General features: G+C 38.6%; 1 pseudogene; it reads left to right on the top strand.

Moving 5' to 3' along the window:
• The first annotated feature begins 429 nt into the window (after positions 1 to 429).
• LOC149261852 (uncharacterized) lies at positions 430 to 2,846 on the top strand (annotated as a pseudogene).
• The last annotated feature ends 12,996 nt before the right edge of the window (positions 2,847 to 15,842 follow it).

Raw genomic sequence — 15,842 nt, forward strand, 5'->3', positions numbered from 1 at the left:
GCTGGCTGTGTCTATTGTGTTTCCATTTATTTCAATTAGCTGTAATTTATTATTTTAACATTGCTATAAACTAGAAATAAAACCATTGAGTAACCATGTACAAAGCAAGATTGGTTCATGTTCTGGGTGACACTGATTTTCTTTCTTTCATATGCGGATGAAAATGGGGAAAAATGGCTTGTTTGTGTTGCTTTTCATCCTGCAATGCGTGTTGTTTCTTCAACATGCAAATGGAGGTGAAGATATAAGTCTGAAGATGGAGATGAAGATGATCCATGAAAAATTGACAAGCACACATGAGGTGATACAGACACTTTTACATGTCGACTCCATCAGAATAAGGTCCTAGCAATACCAAAATACTTATTATCATCACATGAGGCTTGGAACTTCAGGTTTTGAAATTCAATAGCCTCTGGAGCAGTAGACATGGGAGTTGCTCCTTACTTCGTGAGTGTGAACGTGGGAACCCTTCCTCAACAAGTTCTGTTGGTTCTAGACACATGCAATGATCTTGCGTGGGTGAATTGCAATCCCAAGATCTACTCTGCTACCACAAAGCCTCTTCCCACTTTCAGACCCATAAAATCCTCATCTTTAGCATATGTTCCAAGTTGTAATTCCAAAGATTGCGGAGAGATTTCCTAAACCCAATCAATAGCATGTTATGCTTCCACGAAGGCCTACAAATACAGCTAGGGTTACTTGGATGGCACCACCACCAGTGGCCCTTATATCTGGGATATCATAACCTTGAAGTCCATCAATGCGAATGGTAGGCCATTTGGGGAAAAAGGGGTATTGATGGGATGTGGAATGTAGAACCAACCTACAGATGTTTTAGCATTAGTTGAAAAGTGCACTGGAGAAGACAGTGTAATGCCCACCTTGAGTCAGATATCAGACCTCCTTTTTCAGTTGATTTTCAAGAGGTGATATTTTTGTGCTTACTGTAAAACATTTTCCTTGATATGTTTGTGCTTCCACCATCACTTATATGTGACATGAACTATAGAATGAAATTTTTAATAGTTTATTCCGCCATATAAACTAATTTTTTTCTCGGTGGCATATATTCTTCTACCTATCTCCTTTCCTTACATGTCAGTCATATCCATCCATGATGAGTATTCCTGCTAACCGTGCACATTTCTCTTGTACAATGATTGGTGGCATTGTCAAGAGTGTTCACATAAATGACATAAGTTGGAAATGCATGTGCAAACATAGAGGAGAATGTGGGTGCCTAATAAATAGTTATTGGGTGCTTAATAAGCATGAATTGAGGTTTTGAGCCCCATGTTTCACCAAGTCAATTTCAGACTTTAGGAGGTGAAAGCTTAACACCATGTTCCCCTTTCAAGTGTGGGCCTCTCAAGTTACAATGAGAATGTAGGTGCTTGAACATGGTGGTAATATTTCAGCGCTAAGCTTTGCCAACTCAAATACTTAAATTTTCTTTTGTGTCATTCCCAAAGGAAGTTATTGCCTTCCTGTCACAATGCAAATTGAAATTTTGAGTGGAAAGTTTAAAAGATTAAGCCCTAAATAGCTGTCAAATAAATCCATGTCCTAAAGATTATTTATTGCTCAGTTGTTTAAGATTTTTTATAATGTAGATGCAGTGTGCACAGTACAAGTTTTGGATTCATATATGAGCTGCTCTTCTGAATTTCTAAACTAATTGTATAGATTCAATGGTATATCTTGTACTGTGCTGAAATTCTAGAAATTATTTTCCCAACTTATTCCAAAGAAGGGTGGGACACCCAAAAAATATGAAGTTGTTTTTATCACCCCAACAGGTGAAGAATTCAAGACAAAAAAGGCAATAGAGCAGTACTTGAAGGCAAATCCAGGAGGATCATTTATCTCTGAATTTGATTGGAGCACGGGTAAAGTTTTTTATTTTATTGGTTTTTCTTGATCTGAACTATGTTCGAAGCACATGTAAAGTTTGTTATTTTATTGGTTTTTCCTAATCTGAACTTATGTTCTTACATGTCTTTTTTTTTCCCGTTTGAAATCCATACCCTTTTTGTGAGGATATTGGCATGTATCTTTTAGAAAATATAATTTGAAAATTTCTTTGTACCATAGGTGAGGTAACACCAACAAGGATATCTTCAAGGATAAGTGAAAAAATAAATGAATCACCAGTCAAAACACCAGAAAGTGAAACAAATAAAAACCCAAAGAGATCCAAAAAATCAAATGGAGATTCAAAATATACAGAGAAACAAGAATCACAAGTAGAAGCTAGTAAGGAAGAGGAAATTCATGATACCCATCATGGGGAAGATACGGATGAAATAGGGGAAGATGCTGATCACAAAAAGGAAGAAGAAGGGAAGGGAAAAGATGATCTTGATAAGAAGAAGGGGAGGGAGAATATGATCTTGATAAGAAGAAGGAAGAAAAAGAAGAGAGTGATGACAAAAGGGAAATAGAAAACAAAGAAAAAATAAATGGGTCCAAAACTGAGGAAATAAATAAAATGGACGAGAAGGTAGAAGAGATGGAACCACAAGGGGCAGAAGGTGCCATAAAGAAAGATCTAGTGCTGGAGAATGAAGAAAAGCACAAGGATTTGGAGAGTAAGGGAGAGCCTCAGGAACCCAAGAAAGATTCAATTGATGTAACAAAGGAGAATGGTTTTGATGGTATAGGTACACTAGAGAACTGTGCCCAAGTCAAACATGTAGAGACAATGAAGGAAGTGCATGACCTGAGGGAAAAAAATACTTGAAGGTCAAGCAGGACAAATGGCAGATGAGATTGGTTCACTCTCCAACCACATTGCAATAAAAAAGACCCCTGAGCCCCCACTTAATGCACCCAGTTGAACTTCTATGGCTTAAATTTGTGCATTGTTGGAGGTTAGCTTCTTAATTTACACATTATTCATTGGGAGTTTTGCCCCATGTTTAGAGTTTGAAGAGAGGAGGAAAACTCTAGGAGTGTTTCTTTAATATTGCAATGATAGATTACTACTATCCTACATATCATAGTGAAAATGGAACTTGGTTTTTGCAGCGACTGTCGCTACAATTGCATAGTCACTGATTAGTTGCCAAGGTTTTGGTTATTTGACTTGCATTTCGTATCAATTTGCTTTTTGTAAATTTAAGTTATCTAGTTCCTTTTATAAATGTTCACTACAGTTTTTCGCTTCTTGCATATGATTTTATTAGTCTTTTCTTTATGATGTAACAAATTATCCATGAATTGTTATGTAGCTATATTTAGTTCTCAATATATTCAATTTATCAGTAGTATGGAAAATGGTTAGGTTTAGATGCTTTATAGTTCTTATTGCCTGTTATACATTCTCTAAAGCAAGGAGATACAAAATGTTATTTCTCAGAGTCCATTATATCTGTAGCTTTGAAAGCCTAGAGATGTTTGGGTGTACCCCCAATATTCCAATTTTCTTGTTCAAGTTTTTGTTGATTTTATCTTTTTAACCTAGACAAGGTCTCTATCTTGTTGCATCTCATGAAGCTTAAGACCTAAACAGAGAAGGATCTAGGAGAAAATCTCAAATGTAACACCGACTCAGAATCTGTTTGGGGTGAGTCTTTCTAGGAATTATGTGTTGCTAATACCTTCTTGATTATGGTTCATTTGTCTTTATTATTCTACAAAGACAGACTTCATTATATTTTTTTTAGTATCATTTTTAAGTTGTTGGATCATGTTCTTTGTTTTAATGAGATAACTAATTTATAGGAATTTTATTAGGAACCCTTAAAGCAACTTAAAAATTAAAAATAAACAATTCCCACTTTTTTGATATCTGTTTTACTGTTGGAGTGGGTCCTAAAGCTAGCTTTTTGTGTTTAACCTTGAATGCTTTTAATTTAGTGGTGCATGATTTGTTGATTTGAAGTGTCAGATTTATCTTCCACAAGCCTTTCTTTGAATTCTTCATGTATTATAACAGATGTACCTTATGTAGACCATGAAACATTTTTTGTGATGGAGTAGGGATAACATTGTATTGAAGTTAATGTGATAACCTATAGGAATTGAGGTGGGAAAGGAAGGGAATGATACTACTTTTGTTGGTGGTATTATTTTTGTATATAATTCTATTAATAATGTTTATGGGCTATTGTAGTTTTTATATCTACTTATCAATATTTTGGTACTTATGTGAATTATATCTCCTCTCTTTATAAACTCTCGTAATGGAAAATAGAAAGGGCTTCACTGTATCAGTGGCAAGAACCAGTGTCCTTGTAGAGTTTAGGGGAAGTGTGGATTTACTTTTTTCTTGATGGAACAAAACTGTATGCCTTCTATTTTGTTGAAATTTTAGGCCTTAAATTTGATCTTTCATAGGTTTATTCATTATAGGGCGATAAGGCTCTTGGTTCTTAGTATTCAAGACATTACTTTAATACTATTTAGCTTAAATTTTCAAGAGATTATCTGATTATAGAAATGCCACGGTCATTCCTATTTCAAGGAAGTGATATTAGTTCTTAATATTGTTTATATGATGTTAGATCCAATGTAATCACTCATTATGTAAAAGAGACCTTAAAGAGAAATCAACTATATCTAGATTGAGTGGGCCTAATGGTTAAGAGCATGTGTTCCCTCCTAAGAGGTCATAGGTTCGAAACCAGAGGGGGTAGAGTATGTATGCCTTCATTGACTTAGCGGTAAAATCACTTTGCAGAGGTGGGGCCATTGTCCCACAAGTAAGGGGCTCTCATTTGTCAATGTGGGGTCTAGCTTGGTTGTGACCTTTAGAATTGTATTTCAAAGGTATGAGAGTGCAAGGAGGCCTTGTCTTGAGTGAGGTTCATGATAAGGTAATGCTTGCCTTCAACATGTAGAAAATATTGTAGATGTTTGGAGGATTATTTTGGAATACACCATTGTTTTGAGCTAGCTAAATGGAGCATATCACCTCTACAACCAAAATTCTGTCTTATGTTCTAGTTGTAGTCCATTCATTTAATGCCTCTGTGTTATCTCCAATCCATTGTTGCATTTTACATAGTATATGAGTGATAGTCCATATCTCATTGGTGAGATGACATTGAATAAAAAGGTGATTTCATGCTTTCGTGTTATTCCCTTAAGAGCGCATGTGTTGGTACTTTTCCATCCTCTTCTTCTAAGCATGTCTAGGTTGGGATTGCACCCTTGATTTGAGATTCTGGGCTCCATCCTTGGTTGTATATAGTTGTCTTGCATCTAGAGGGTCTAGACTTGTGCTTGAACACCTTATTTGGGGCAAACCTATTCATAAAGATTCATCAATTGATTTTTCATCATCATATAGATCAATTTATATGTTATTTTATATACATGCACATAATCAATATTCCTAAAACATGGTTTATCTTTGTGTGCCTTAGCCAACAATGCTTCTCCAAGTGGGAGGGAAAACAATGCTACTATATCCGAAATGAAAGAAAGTCCATCCTATCGGAATCAAAGAAATTCCATCCTATCATGTTCGCTGGCCCTTCCTCCCCAACTGCCATTGAATAATATTGTTCCTTTATAAAGATTGAAATTATTTCTTCTATTCGGTGTTGTATTTATTCCTTCTGTTATCTCTAAGAGATTAGCCACCCCCATGATACCTTCCAACTATGAAACAACCAATGGAAAACAAAAAAATTGGGGTTGTTGTCAAACGAAAAAACAACGACATAGCTCAACGAAGAAGGGAAGGGGAACAGAAAAGAGCTACAGAGAGCATTACAATAAGAACAACAAGCCCAACACTAATCAATAGGATAGAGCAAGCACCTTGTAGGATCAATTATGGGAGGTATAATTTTCTATTGAGTTAGTGTCAGGGGAAGCCCTAGCATCAAAGGAACCTTACAAGATGAGCACACTTGAGTTGGTAGAGTTGAAGCTATAGTTGAAGGAAATGTTGGAAAAGGGATACATTAGGCCAAATGTATCACCTTGGGGTGCACCGACATTGTTTGTGAAGAAGAAAGATGGTACTCTTAGATTGTGCATTGACCATAGGAAGTTGAATAAATTAACCATCAAAAGTAGGTATCTGTTGCCGAGGATTGACGACTTGTTTGACCAGCTGAATGGAGCAACAATGTTCTCAAAGATTGATTTGAGATTCTGATATCCTCAAGTATGCATCAAAGAGGAAGACATCTACAAGAAAACTTTCTGGACTAGGTATGGGAATTATGAGTTTGTTGTAGATCTATTCAGTTTGACTAATGCTCCAACCACATTTATGTGCTTGATGAATAATGTGTTATGTATGTATTTGGATAAGTTTGTTGTTGTGTTCATTGACAACATATTGGTATATTCTAAAAATGAGGAAGATCATGTTTATCATTTAGTAATGGTGTTGAGGTTGTTGATAGGGAATCAGTTGTGTGCTAAGCTCAGCAAGTGTAGTTTATTTCAGACTACAGTACACTACTTGGGACATGTTGTCTCCAAGGAGGGCATTGCACTAGATCCAAAAAAGATAAGGGCTGTCATGGAGTGGGTAGCTCCTAAGAATGTGGATGAGGTGAGATATTTTATGGGGTTGGCAGACTATTATAGGAGGTTCATCAAGAACTTCTCACATACTGATTATCCTATTACATCATTGCAAAGAAAATGTAAGAAGTTTGAATGGACAAAGGAGTGTGAGGCTAGTTTTGAGCAACTTAAGTAGTTCTTGACACATGCACCAGTGTTAAAGATTGCAAATCCAGACAAAGAGCTTGTAGTATGCACAAATGCTTATAAGAAAGGGCTTGGTAGAGTCCTTATCCATTGGACGAGTGGTATGCTATGAGTTGCAAAAATTGAATGAGCATGAGAAGAACTACCCCACACATGATCTTGAGTTGGCAGTGATTATACATGCATTGAAGATGTGGAGACACTATCTTCTGGGCAGGAGGTTTACATTGATGAGTGATCACAATGGTTTGTGGTATCTATTTGACCAACCGAATCTGAATGGTAGGTAGGCTCGGTGGTTGGCTATGATTAGTGAGTTCGATTTTGAGATTAGGTACATCAAAGGAAAAGAGAATAGAGTGGAAGATGCTCTTAGTAGGTGGATACAGGTAAATCACTTAGCAGCTATGAGCTCCTATGGGACAAACTTACAAGATAGGATCTTGCAGGCAGGTTAGCAGGATGTCAGGTATATGGAGATTATGCACAAGTTGTAGCAGAGTACTGGTACAGGTACATGTGGTAGTACGAGTATAGGTACAAGTGGTTGTATAGGTATAGGTATAGGTGGTAGTATAGGTACAAGTAAAAGTAATGGTACAGGTATAGGTATAGGTGTAGGTGCACAAGATGTGGACTATTTCCTTACCATAGATGGATTGGTTAGATTTAGAGACAGGTTATATGTGTTAGATAGTAGTGAGCTCAAGAAGATGATCTTGAGAGAGTTTCATACAAAACCATATTCGAGTCACCTAGGCTACTAGAAGACATTGACTATAGTGAAGATATTTTATTATTGGTCAAACCTGAGAGGGATGTAGCAAAGTTTGTGGCTAGATGTTTTGATTTACATAATGTTAAGGCAGATTCTAAGAATTCAAGTGGAATTCTATAGTAGATTGTGATTCGAGAATGGAAATGGGAGATCATTTCCATCGACTTCATCATGGTTTTCCGAGGAAAGTGAGACAACATGATTCCATCATGGTTTTTGTGGACAGGTTGACAAAGGTTGCACACTTCATTCCAATGAAGTTTACATTCTCAGCTAGAGATGTAGAATATCTATTCATCAGAAATCTGTTCAGATTTCATGGTGTTTTGAAGAAGATATTGTCAGATAGGGATGCAAATTTCACTTCTAAGTTTTGGAGGGAGTTGTTTGTAGGTTTGGGCACAAATTTTGCCTTTAGTACAACTTATCAACTATAGACAACTGAACAAATAGAGAGGGTCAAAAGATATTGGAGGACATGTTGAGGATGTATGTGATGCATCAACAATGAAAGTGGGAAGAGTATCTTCTACTGGTAGAGTTTGCTTACAATAATGGGTATCAAGAATATTTGAAGATGGGTCTGTTTGAGGCATTGTATGGGCAGAGTTGCAATAGTCCTATCAGTTGGAGTGATCTAGTTAACAGGGTTTTGAGTAGATTAGACATGTTGGTAGATATGGAACAGGAGATGCAGGTTATAAAAAAGAATTTAAAGGTAGTACATGATGGCAGAAGTGCCGAATTGTGTAGCTTGGGAGGTACTCCAACCCCCAAGGTTTATGGTTTGGAGGAAAAAGCGCCACAAGGGCAGCTTGTGAGCTTGGAACCCAAGTGTGGGTTTTTTCCACCCATCGTGTTTTTGGGGAAAAATCATGATGGATTCATGGAATGTGATGGATGAGGATGATAGTGCTCGGAAAGATGATTCCAAAGTATCGAAAATTGTCCAAATCTGAGTTGTCATTAGAGAGATATGAATTTGTGAAGTTGACATAATTAATTTAGTTGTTAAGTAGGTCGACTTGATAAGTGTCACCTCAAGTGAGACATTGAGCCATTGTGTGTATAAATACAAGACGTTTTGAGGTCATCTAGAGCAATCCATGTCTGTGCAATACATCTCTAAGTACCCTCTATAATTTTCGGTGAAGAAAGAGAAGAAAAGGACAGTGTGGAGATGCCCTAAGAGTAGCGTGGGAGATTTCAGGTGGCTATAGGTACAACGTGGAAGTTTTAGGGATGCTTGGGTGTGAATTTTGGTGTTGTTCTTGGGTGTTCTTGCAGGGCTAAAAGTTCGATATTGTGGGGGTGTTTGTGGATCTTTTTGGGGGCAGAAAAGAGGTGAGAAGTGACTATTTTGGAGGGCTATTAGGGTGTCACAGAAACTGAGGTAGGCTGCAAGCCTAGCCTCTCTAAAAGAGGCTAGCATTTGAGTGTGAAGGGATACCATTTTCCTAGAACAAAAACCCACAAGGAGGCCATCTCACATTTCCTAGGTCGCAAAAAAAGGGAGGTTGTTAGGGTGAAATTTTAAGGGATGTTGCAACATGCACTTGCCCTAACTAGAGACAAAAGAACAGTAGTATTAAAGCAAAATTGGAATGATGTTTGGAGGTGTATTGGGTCAAGAAGTGACCAGTTTGAACCAATTAATAGTTCAGCTTGTTGGAGTCAATTGGAGGATGATATCTTCCAGATCCGGCAGTGCCGATATTGGGTGTCAAAGAGTTGGTTGGAGGGCAGCATGTTGGCTACCCAAACTAGCCATAGATGAGCTATCTTGAAGGACTAAGAGTAGCTGAAGGTTGGGTGAAGGACGGTGCAAAAGTGCAACACTTTGATGGACTAAAGTTGTTGCTAGCATGGCATATTGGAGCTCGGGAATTGGAAAACCCAAAGATTAGTTGATGAGACCATGTTCGTTGTAGCATACGTGACTTGCAACAGTGATAGGTGGCATCCCTCTTTAAGTCTTGATGTGTAGCGGCCTTGATGGACTAAGGCACTACTAATGAGCAGTACGGGTGCAACATACTGACAAGACAAGATACAACATAGAAGTGTTGCATCTAAGTTTTTCATTGTATCTTGTGACCATAGACTATTGTATTTATCAGATTTGGATTAATATAACGAAGATTGGTGATTATACATTATTGTACAATTTTGTTTAAAACTATGTATATTGTCCATATGTGATTTACTGCTTTATCTGTTCGCTGTGAAAAGTAGTTTATGGTTGATATTCTTGGTTTGGTAGAATCAATGATTTTAAGACTCTAACCTAGACCCAAGGTTGTGGAAATTTAACATGGTATCAGAGGGTTTCTGAGCTACTTTGGAAGTAAGTAAATCAGAGTTGTGTGCAGCGAAGTACAACATGAGAGGGAGTTGGTCACATTGTGAGTGAGGTTCACTACAATGTCAAAGTTGCAGGGATGTATCTGATATGAGGACATGTTGGAGGGGTTTTCCAACTATAGTCCATGAAAGGAAAGGATCAAGTAGATATTACAAGTCAACAGGATTTGGGATTTTGGTGAGAAAGAGATCAAGAAGCTAACTCACCCTAAAGAGTTGTAAATATGGGAATATTTGGATGCGAGGGCAAGACTAATCATCCTAGATGGTGTGAGGGATGCCCTAATACCTCATTTGTCTAAGAAGAACACTACACATGAGATGTGAATGTATATTTAGAATTAGTTCTAGAATAAGAACGAGAATCAGGTACTGGTATTGGTGGACAAGTTGAAATTCACCAAGATGATAAAGGGTGAAAATGTGACCTCGTATCTGAAAAGATTGTCTCAGGTCAAAGATGATCCTGTTGCCATTGGTGTAAGTGTCTTAGATGGAGATATGGTAAGGATTTCCTTGAAAGGATTCACCGAGGAATGGAAACCCTTCAATAAATGAATCGTTGCGAGGGAGAATCTCCCAGGCTGGGATAGGTTGTGGGATGAATTCATTTAGGAAGAGATGCGAGACGAGGATCTTTAGTTGAAGTAGAAAGCTTTAGATGATGATGGGGCACTTGCATCATGAATGAAGGATAGGAAAAAGAAGGACTTGAGTAAAGTCAAGTGTTCCAATTGTGGCAAGATGGTCATTTTTCATCAAGATGTATGAAGAAGAATAAGGGAGATGATGAGGAAAGAAAAGGGAAGCAAGCCACCCTTATTTCTAATAAATTAGAGATGGATGAGCTCGCTAGAAGATTGGAATCTAAAGAGGAGGATTTTTTTATCATTTCTCATTTCTCACAGAGTAATATCAAAGAGTATGGATGGTACATGGACAATGGTGTGATGAAGCGTATGACAGGGTGATGGGATATTTTTTAGATTCTAGTTGGATGGGACTTGAAGTTTAACATGGTGTTGGGTGATAAGAGTCAATTGGAGATATGAGGATCACGTGTTGTGCCATTAAGAATGGAGACATGATGTATGATGTGCATCTAGGATGTACTGTTTGTACTAGGACTCAGATATAATGTGATCTACCTCTCGATGATGGAGAAGAAGGGGTTTGAGGGCTTGTTCCAAGATGGAAAGGCAAGACTCAGGCTCAAAGGCTCTAATTTTGATGGGATTTTACTCAGAGTTAGAGAGCATGGTATCTACAGGTTGACTGCCAAGCCTGAGGATCATGGAAAGAAGCAAGGACAGGTGTAGGCTTCAGAGGAGAAGGCATAGGTTCCTGAGAAGAAGGTACACTTTTTTGAGAAGGTCTAGGCTCCAGAGACTCGGAAGGATTCTAGTTCGAGAGGGAGCTTGTAGATTCAAAGCAAGACTCTATAGCCCAAGAAGAGCGTGTTGTCAATGGTGAGAAAGAGTGCTCCTACAACTATGAAGAAGGAATCATGGAGAGTGGAAGACATTACAGGATAAGGAGAAGAAGTAGGTTTCTTCTGGCAGTGACAATGACACTTCTAAGAAGGGAGTAGTTCACCGTACGGGGATTGTTGCGACTGTGAGTGCCAAGAGTTGGGAAAGTGTTGCGAGCAGTGATGATGATGATGAGATACTTCCTAGTCTTGAAAGTACCTCCCTCGCTAAGAGGGATTGTTCAATTGTGTAGCTTGGTCGGTATTCCAAGCCTTAGGGTTCAGGGTTTGGAGGAAAAAGTACCACAAGGGCAGCTTGTGGGCTTGGAACCCAAGTGTGGGGTTTTGGTACCCATCATGTTTTCGGGGAAAAACCATGATGGATTCACGACATGTAATGGATGAGGATGATAGTGCATCGAAAGATGATTCCAACACATCAAAAATCATCCAAATCCCAGTTGTTGTTAGAGAGATATGAATTTTTGAAGTTGACATAATTAATTTAGTTGTCATGTAGGCCAGCTTGATAAGTGTCACTTCAAGTGAGACATTGAGCTGTTGTATATGTATAAATACAAGGCGTATTGAGGTCATTTAGAGAAATCCATGTGTGTGCAATACATCCCTAAGTACCCTCTAAAATTTTTGATGAAGTAAGAGAAGAAAAGGTTAGTGTCGAGATGCCCTAGAAGCAGCATGGAAGATTTTAGGTGGATGTAGGTACAACGTGGAAGTTTTAGGGCTGCTTGGCTGTGAATTTTGGTGTTGTTGTTGGGTGTTCTTGCAGGATAGAAAGGCCGATATTGCTAGGGGTGTTTGTAGATCTATTTGGGGGAAGAAAAGATGTGAGAAGTGACTCTTTTGGTGGGTTGTTAGGGTGATGCCGAAACTGCGGTAGGCCACAGGCCCAGCCTTTCCAAAATAGGCCAGCTTTGGGGTGTTAAGGGTTGCCATTTTCCCAAAAAAACAACCAAAAAGGAGGCCATCTCACCTTGCCTAGGTCGCAACAAAAAGGAGGTTGTTAGGGTGCATTTTGAAGGGCTATTGCAGCATGCACTTGCCCTAACTAGGGACAGGAGAACAATAGTATGCAAGCAAACTTGGAGCAATGATTGGAGGTGTATTGGGTTAGGAAGTGAGCAGTTTGGGTAAGATAATAGTGCAGCCTTTTCGAGCCAATTGGAGGACATTCTGAGGTGGTGTAATATCTTGCTAGGTGCAGATCTGGTAGAGATGAGATTAGGTGTCAAAGAGCTGGTTGGAGGAAAGCGTGTTGGCTACCAAAAATAGCCATATAAAAGCTTTATTGAAGGCATAAGAGAAGCTAAAGGTTGGGTGAAGGATAGTGCTAAAGTGCAACACTTTGATTGGCTAAAGGTGTTGCTAGTGTGGAAGATTCGATCTTGGGAATTCGCCAACCAAGGGAGTAGTTGATGAACCCGTTTTCATTGTAGCAGATGTGTAACAGTGATAGGAGGCAACCCTCTTGAAGTCTCGATGTGTAGTGGCCTTGATGGACTAAGGCACAACTAGTGAGTAGTATGGGTGCGATGGACAGGTAGGACAAGATACGAGATATAAATGTTGTAGCCAAGTTTGTCACTGTATCTTGTAACCATAGACTATTCTATTTATCATATTTGGATTGATATAACGAAGATTGGTGATTTCACATTATTGTACAATTTTGTTTTCTATATTGTGCATATTTGATTTACTGCTTTATATTCCCGTTGTGGAAAGTAGTTTATGGTTGAGATTCTTGGTTTGGTAATGTTAGTGATTTTAATACTCTAACCTAGACCCAAGGTCATGGAAATTCAACAAGAAGAGCTATGTAGATTACAATAGGTTGTTCAACTGGAGTTCCAGGTTGGGGAACAAGTGTAATTGCGCATCAAACCGAAGAAGAAATCCTTATGGATTGGATCATGTGTCAAGCTAGCGCCACGATTTTGTGGACCCTTCAGTGTTATTGAGAGGATTGGGCTAGTAGCATATCATATTGCACTACCTCCAACAATGAAATTCCATGATTTTTTCCGTCTGTCATTGCTTAAGAAGTATGAAAGATAATTTGATCATGTGATTGAATGGTCAATATTGCAGGTGGATCAAGATGGAGAATTCCAGCAAGAGCCTCAATGTATATTGTAGAAAAAGGTTCTCATGCTCCGAAACCAAGCAATTGAGAAATTTAAGGTGTAATGGAATAACTTTGGGCTCGATGAAGCTACATGGGAGATGGTAGATCATATGCGAGCTATGTATCCTTCCTTGTTTGGCGGTTGAGGCAAAAGCAGTTTTGGCATGGTGTTTTGGTATGGTGTTTTGGCATATGTCTTGGTATATGTAAATATATATATGGATGTAAATACCATCACGAGCTATGTTATAAAGCTCCAATAAATGGTATGGGTGTCATGTCATTATGATGTTATGTTTGTTATGTTTTCATGTTTGTTTGTTGCTCAGCAGGTTGATCATTGTAAATACTACAACGTGCTAAGTTATAAAGCTCCATCGACATTATATTTGCTTACAACAATTTTGTGGTTATAGGTGTTGTTGAACATTGAGGATGGTGTTCCCCCAAGGGAGAGGATTCTATAACAAGCTTGGTGAAAATTGCATGTAATACAAGTTAATAAAGGAAAAATAATAACAATGGTTGATGGGACACTTATTCCAAGATTAATATTGGGCAATACATCCTAGTGTGTGTGTTCATTTGGTTATTCATGGCTAAGGAAATTGGCAAAGGCAATGGCTAAGGCTTTGGAAGGGAAAATGAAATTTTTGGCACATTTATTTATGAAAATAATGGAAACTAGGAGAAAATTGAGGTGAAAGGTCAAACTTTGCATGTGACGATGTATATGAATGAAAATAATGGAAAATGAAGAAAATAAAGGTATCCCTCATAAAAAGGCTTCTGAGGATTAATTGGTAGCCTTTTGTTAGTTCAATTTTGGAGCTCTCTCATTATTCTCTCTCTCTCATACTCTTAGATACTTATAGATTTCCTGGAGCACTCTTGGAGGGTGTGGCATACTTGGATTTTTGGAGCGAGAAGGCAAAGGAAGAGAAGGAAAGCGCAATAGGACATCGAGATCAACAACTATAATAGGATTTTCTTGCAGGTATCGAGTTGCATGTATGTTTTCATCACTAGTTTTCACATGCATGGTATATGTATGTCGATTATTGGTCATGATCTATCACTAGCATGGAGGATTTCCTGGATTGATAGTGGATTTACTAGCCTTTCCATTTCCTGGATAGCCATGGATATTATGAATTTATTTCCTTATTTTGTTTTGGATGGTTCTCATGGTTCCTTAGCTTGGGTTGAGTTATTAGTTCCTAGAAGCCCTGGTTGGACAAATACTCTAGAAACCCTATAACAACTTGGGTTGACTTACTAGTCCTGGAAGCCTTGGTTGGAAAAATTCTTTGGAAGCCCTTGGTGGGTTGAGTTACTAGTCCTGGAAGCCTTGGTTGGACAAACACTCTGGAAGCCCGATGACAACTATGGGTTGATTTACTAGTCCTAGAAGCCTTGTTTGGAACAAACGTTATGGAAGCCTTGGAAGGTGTTGTAGCAGATACACCCACCCTCCAAAGTTTTGCCTTAGCTTTGGTTTAGAGCCTCCCTACCAACCTTTCACAACAACATGTCTTGCTTCGTCAAGTACACAAGCTTCAGTGATTTTCTTGAAAAATGACAGCCTATCCATCAAAACTTGTTGCATTCCCCTCACGGACTATTTCACCGGGCTTGGTCCAGCTGCAGGCCGAGAAACTCCCTCAAGAAATTGTGTAATTCTAAAGGGAAACCATCCTTCCCTCAAGAAATTGTGCAATTTTGTCTTGCAGCCTGCTGGGCTCCAGAATTGCGCAATTCTTCCTGTCACTATTCACTGAGAAAATTGCTCAATTCCTCCCAGCAAGGCTACTCAGCCCAGAAATTGCACAATTTTGGGCAGAAGTCAGATGCTCTGCATAGAAATTGCGCAATCCCTCTGGGCAGCCATCCCAGCTCTCTACCAGAAATGCACATTTTTTCTTCTTAGCTGAGCAAACTGTTGCATGTGCAATTGAGTTGATTGGTTCCCTCCTGAACTGAGAAAAATTGATTTGCATGCATGGGCTACTCCTCCCAAAGTAGCCTGCGAAGGCATCCGTTGTTTAAGGGATATATTTTTAGCAGTTGGTGGTTACATGCAAGGATCATTTTAGAAACATCCCACCAAGTGTTGCTTTCCCTAGATTTGTGGCATGTCCATCGCAACCTCGATTTTATCGAAACTCATCAACCAGACGCTACAGAGATCATTCCTCAATTTGATCTTGCAGCTCTGACATCCCACATTGCATCTAGGAGTCGTCGACACATTAAACTCAATTGTTTTCAGGTAAGCCCGATTTTCGTGTCTTGTGTTGCATTTTTGGCGCTTTTTGTGTTTCACTTCGTATGAATGTTTTCTACTTGATTTCAGTGAGTGCTTTCTCTCGTTTTGATATATACTAGCTTAT

Source organism: Pinus tabuliformis, chromosome 6, assembly GCF_031772625.1.
Source record: "Pinus tabuliformis cultivar Carrire ecotype Pingquan chromosome 6, CPIR1, whole genome shotgun sequence".
In the NCBI taxonomy this organism is placed as follows: Eukaryota; Viridiplantae; Streptophyta; class Pinopsida; order Pinales; family Pinaceae; genus Pinus; species Pinus tabuliformis.